Here is a 6,000-nt window from a genome sequence, read left to right on the forward strand (position 1 = left end):
TTTTCATCTTGAAGAAATCCCAATAGTTCATTTTTGACCTTGCTTCCCTTGCCTTTGGCGATGTTTCTAGGAAGAAGTTGCTGCGGCTGAGGTCGAAGAGGTTGCTGCGTGTGTTCTCCTTTAGGATTTTGATGGCTTCCTGTCTCACATTTAGGTCTTTCAACCATTTGGAGTCTATTTTTGTGTGTGGTGTAAGGAAATGGTCCAGTTTCATTCTTTGGCATGTGGCTGTCCAGTTTTCCCAACACCATTAGTTTTTTAAAAAAGGGATTGATAAGATGTTGGTTGAAAAAGGGAAAAAGAAAAATTGAAAAATGAAAAAAAAGAGTTAAAAAAATTAACTTTGAAAGACTAAAGAATCATGGGGAAAAAAGCCATGGATTCTGTGTGCAGTATTCCCCTAGTGCTGGAGTTTTGCCGTTCTCATTGATCGGTAAACTTGGTCTTGGCTGGCTGTTCTTGCTGCTCTTCTGGGGCAGGGGCCTGTTGCCGTGGTTCCCAAATTCCTTTGCCGGAGGCGGAATTGCCCCGCCCTTGCCGGTCCGGGCTAAGTAATCTGCTCGGGTTTGCTCTCAGGAGCTCTTGTTCCCTGCAAGCTTTTGGTACAGCTTTGGAGGAGGAGAGTGAAAATGGGAGGCCTCCTGATCTCTGCCATGGAGGAGCCGAGAACTCGGGGCCCCACTCCTCAGTGCACCCTCAGAGAAAAGCAGTCACTCCCGTCTCCCCGGTCTCCGGCCGCACTCTGTGCTCACCCGGCCTGTGACTGAGCGTTTCTATCTCTGGCACCCGACCCCGTGTGGAGTCTCCAAACCCAGCAGATCCCTGCGGTGCGCTCCCACGCCACTCCTCCCAGAGGAGGAAGGGGAGTCTCTCTGGATCTGCCTCTTGTTGGGTCCCTGCTGGAGGAGCAGTGGCCCGATTGGGCCACGGATCACAGTTCATGGCAACCCTGAGCTGAGAGCCCGCGCCTCGGCTCCGTCTCTGCTTCCGGCTTCCCCGCTCCGATACCTGGGAGCTCTGCCACACTCAGGCACCCCCAGTCTTTCTGTGACCCCGAGGGTCCTGAGACCACACTGTCCCAGTGAGGGTCCCACTTCCTCCTTAGCCACTGGAGCGACGTCCCTTAGTGGAGCCGACTTCTAAAAGTTCCGATTTTGTGCTTCGCGGCTCTAGCACTTGCCAGAAGCGGCCGACAGAGGCCCCCTCCCCCACCATCTATCCTCCCGAATATCGCCTCAGATTCACCTCTCCGTACGTCCTACCCTCCAGAAAGTGGTCGCTTTTCTGTTCAGAGAGTTGTTGCTATTCTTTAATTTGATCTCCTGTTGAGTTTGTGGGTGTTCAGAATGGTCTGATCCCTATTCAGCTGAATTCCTGGGACCAGACGAAATCCAGGTCTCCTACTCCTCTGCCATCTTGCTCCTCCCTTCACTGGTAATGTATTTTAAAATTTGTTACTTAAAGCCTCAGGTGGAGTTGTGTCTGATTGTTATATACATTAGCTTCTGACAGTGGGAGAATTCTTTGATTTTATAGGAATCTCTCTTTATTAATAATAGGTAGGGAATTTCCTAAAAAGTATACAGATGGCTAAAATGTGTTTGCTTGCATTGAAGACTCTTAGGGAATGGACTCTTTGAGAAAACAGTAAGAATGGCATGATAGTTAAAGGAAAGTGTGAGAGCCTAATAAATAAAAATAATGAAAGACACTCATTTCCAAAACAGCTTGGATTGGTAGGTGTAAAAAACTTTTTCCACTTAGGTGTTCCTTCCTCGAATCACTTGCGTCAGTGAGTTCTTTAGGAAATACGGCTGTGGTTCTGGGATGAATGGAGGCAGAGGGACTTCAAATCTTTTGCAGCCTTTACTTCTTTTTGTTAATTTTAAAGCAGCTTGTGGGATGTTGGTGGCTTGAAATATAAGTATTTGTACTTTCATTGTCTGTTTCATGTTTGTGAGTCTATGAAAAAAATGTGTGACTCTTCCTTAAAATATTTAAGGGTGCCGGCTTTCTTTCCATCCACTGGGAGAGTGGAGCATGGATCTCTCTCTGCTCTATCCCATAGAAGTGCTTGTGTGTACAAGACATGATTATTGTGAGCGGTTTTATTTTAAGAGTGCTGAACTCAACCGTGAATATGTGAAAAGATCTTGGGCTGTTAAATTTGTATATTCACGTGTTAAAATGAATTAGCTCAGCAACCGCTGTTGTGATGGATTACTGTGGTTCCTTTACTCTGCTGCGCTCTGCCCTGATGGGGTTAACCACACAGTGGTCATTTGTCAGTCACTCACAGCCTTTCTCTCTTCTGTTATCCTACTTGGGAGATTTTTGTCCCTAGCTAAGCACATGATGACAGCATTGAGTGGGTGCTTACTAGGTGCCCAGCACTATTTTGTAGAGTTTACATGTATTAAGTAAACTTAACTTCTATACACCGTATTTCTTTCACATGGACACACCCTTACTTCTTAATTCATTGATCCAGTGATTATTATTACTGTTATTATTATCCAGTGGTTATTGCACATACTCCTTCTGTAAGCTGGGAACTGGCAGGGACTGGCCATACAGCGGGCGATGGGGTAGGCACAGTCCTTAAGTGGAGAAACAAACATTAACAGAAAATAAACATTAGCTACAAATAAAAAGATCTTTGAAAAAGGGCTCAGTATCCTATTAATGTATGTCACAGTGTGCCTCAGACCATTATCATACTTCCAAAGTTCTCTGCAAAATGCTGTTTGACAGCCAGGGATAAAAGCAGAAGTGAAGAGAATTGTGCCATGTTGGGAGTTGCCCTTAATAGAACTCCCTGTTATCAGCAATGCATTATACCTTGGCAGAGGAGGGATCACTTCTGAAAGCCCTGGCTAATATTGTCAGTTAACCAATGCGGATGCATTATTGCTAGTTATATCATGCTGCTTGTGAACTTTTATCGACCCACGCAGCTGTGTATTTGTGTTGGAGCATAACTCCATCTTGTCAGATGACTGATTGGAACCCAGGCTTCTCCATCATTTATCATTATCTCGAGGCTTCACCACATCACTCTTTACAGTGCAGCCCACTCTCACTAGGATGGATGGTCAGGGAGGGCTTCTCTGAGTACCAGACGTTTAAGGTGGAACCCAGTTAGGCATTAGGGTGGTGACCAGAGGGCATCACCATGCATGGTGTCTAACTGCTGGGGATTCTGGTAGGTTTGAGGAAACAAAGGATTGCCAGTGTCACTGGATTGTTCTAAGCTGGCAAAGAAAGGAGATAATTAAGTTGGAGAGGTAGGACTTGGGAGCTGAATTACTGTTTAGGGACTTATTATAATACCTCATAGTTTGATAAGAGAAGACGCATTAGTATATATACACTTTTTTAGTGATGATCTAATATATTTCTGCCTAGAAAATGAGTGATAGTCTCACTGTATATAGACTAGTATCGTGATTTAAAACACTCGAAATGCATGTTTTTTTTAATAATGGGATAATATTGCGGTTTTTATCCCAAAGGGGCATCATCTAAGTATATAATCTAGGATAAAATTTGTGAAAGCAGTCTTTATGATGAAATTTAAGCAAACTGGTGACAGTTGACTTCCACTAAATCTAAAATCTAGCCTTTTTTTTTTTTTAAGATTTTATTTATTTATTTGACAGAGACTGAGAGAGCACAAACAGGGGGAGGGAGAAGCAGGCTCCCCGCTGAGCAGGGAGCCCTGTGCTGGATTCAATCCCAGGATCCTGGGATCATGACCTGAGCCGAAGGCAGACGCTTAACCATCTGAGCCACCCAGGCGCCCTAAAATCTAACCTTTTAGGTTAGGTGTGCTGTGGTGTTGTCAGATAAGATTCCTATTTGATTGTGGGGAAAGAGAGAACCGGTAACATGGGCCTGTTATGTGTTTTGATCCTAGCATCGATCCTTCCAGGTAGGTTTTGATGAATTCTATAACTAAAGCTTAAAGACTTAGATAACTTGTCCAGAGTGCTGCCTTGGTATATAAAGCACCAAAGCCAGACTTTGAACCCAGAGCCAGACTTTGAACCCAGGTTTGCTCTACTCCTTATACCCCAATTCTTATATCCACTCTCCATACTGCCTGAAGAATGAATCCTGATTTTTATTGTATTTGCATCTTGCTTATGTATGCTACATGATATGATACGTTAACAGTTAGTGAATCAACCATTTGATGTAGTGAGAAAGCATTCAATTAAGAGTCTGGAGGCCTGGCTTTATCTAATTTACTCTTGTGTAATGTTTACTGGCTGCCTAAAATGCACCCCAGGAGAATATAAGCTTCATAAGACCATGGTCTTTGCTTTGTTGCTGCTATGTCTCTATGCCTCAACCAGTCTGGAGCTTAGTCAGCACTCACTAAATTCATGTTGAATGAATGAATAAATGCATATGTGGCCTTGCGCTACTTGATCTTGAACATATCATATAGCTTCTCTGTGTTTCAGTGAAGTGTATCTGGAAGTGATATTTACATCCTTTCTCTTCAAGATATTGTAATAAGCAAATAAAATGTCTTTTATAAAATATGAAAGCACACAATTGTATATAATGCAAGACAGTACACAAAACAATCAGCCAGTGCTTGGTATATCTGCAGATTCCTCAGCCCCACTCTTGTGAGCTTTAACCCAAATCAGTAATGCATATTTAATGATGGCCTCAAATGCTTTTAATGGAGGTGGTTTATGGGTAACACTTGGAAGCATTATGAGAGGTTTTATTATTATTATTTATTATTATTATTTGCATTAAAGGAGGCAGCAGATATTCTTTGATAGTCTCTGACAGAAGTTAATGACTTATTAGGTCTATATATTATGATTAAGTTATGATCTTGTGCTTCAAATGAAATCATATTATTTTTTTCATGTTCATTGCTCAATGCTAACCAGTTATTACTCAAAACAAGTATCTATCTATCTGTCTAGCTATCTCATTTTTTTAATGCATAGGGCATATGGAGAAGGGATTGGGAAGGAAATCAATGAGTATGAGATTGTGGAAAGTAAATGACTGATAAATATGTAATATGTGTTCTAAGTAATAAGTCATTAAACATCAAGAAGGACATTCGTCAATTGATGAACAATGATGTATTGACTATATGGGTATAGTTTTACCCATTGACAGTTTCTTAAACTAAGACAACAGAGTTTGCTGTATTGATTGACTCTTCCTTTCACTAACTGTTTCTCAGCAAGTGATGCTGCTTGATAGCATTTTACCAGAGTTCATAGTTTGAGAGTCAATCCTTTCAAACTGTAACATTGTTTTATCAACTAAGTTTATGTCATATTCTTAATCTATTTTAGTCATTTCAATAGTCTTCACAGCATCATCATCAGGAGTAGATTCCATTTCCAGAAACCACTTTTTTTGCTCACGTATCAGAAGCAACTCCTTGTCTATTAAAAGTTTTATCATGAGATTGCAGCAATTCAATCACATCTTCAGGCTCCAGTGGTAACATCAGAGATCACTGATAACAGGTCACCATAACAAATATATAATGAAAACTTTTGAAATATTGTGAGAATCACCAAAATGTGACACAGAGACACGACATGAGCAAGTGCTGTTGGAAAAATAGTGCTGATAGACTTCCTTGATGTAGGGTTGCTACAAACCTTCAGTTTGTAAAAATTAAATTATCTGTGAAGGGCAATAAAGCGAATTGCTTTATAACAAAGTATGCTTGCAAAAAGAGATATAGCTCCTCTTAAACCCACATACACAAACACATACTTCCCTTTTTAAAAAATTCTATATTTGGTCATTGTTTAAAATATATGCTCCTCAATGTATTATTTTTTCTCATTAAATTTTTTATTATGTTAATCACCATACATTACATCATTAGTTTTTAATGTAGTGTTCCATGATACATTATTTGTGCATAACACACAGTGCTCCACGCAGAACGTGTCCTCTTTAATACCCATCACCAGGCTAACCCATCCCCTCACCCCCCTC

The 6,000-nt window shown here is 41.2% G+C and overlaps 1 protein-coding gene and 1 pseudogene across 3 annotated transcripts in view; both read left to right on the plus strand.

Annotated features, from left to right (window-relative positions):
- Positions 1–6,000, plus strand: part of SUGCT (succinyl-CoA:glutarate-CoA transferase) — an 814,926-nt gene that overhangs the window by 116,272 nt on the left and 692,654 nt on the right. The window lies entirely within an intron of this gene.
- The window catches only part of LOC112809723 (T-complex protein 1 subunit zeta pseudogene), an 8,101-nt pseudogene continuing 6,781 nt past the window's right edge, over positions 4,681–6,000 (plus strand).

The sequence above is a fragment of the Callorhinus ursinus genome, unplaced genomic scaffold, assembly GCF_003265705.2.
Source record: "Callorhinus ursinus isolate GAN/ISIS: 27379988/994484 unplaced genomic scaffold, GSC_fseal_2.0 scaffold73, whole genome shotgun sequence".
In the NCBI taxonomy this organism is placed as follows: domain Eukaryota; kingdom Metazoa; phylum Chordata; class Mammalia; order Carnivora; family Otariidae; genus Callorhinus; species Callorhinus ursinus.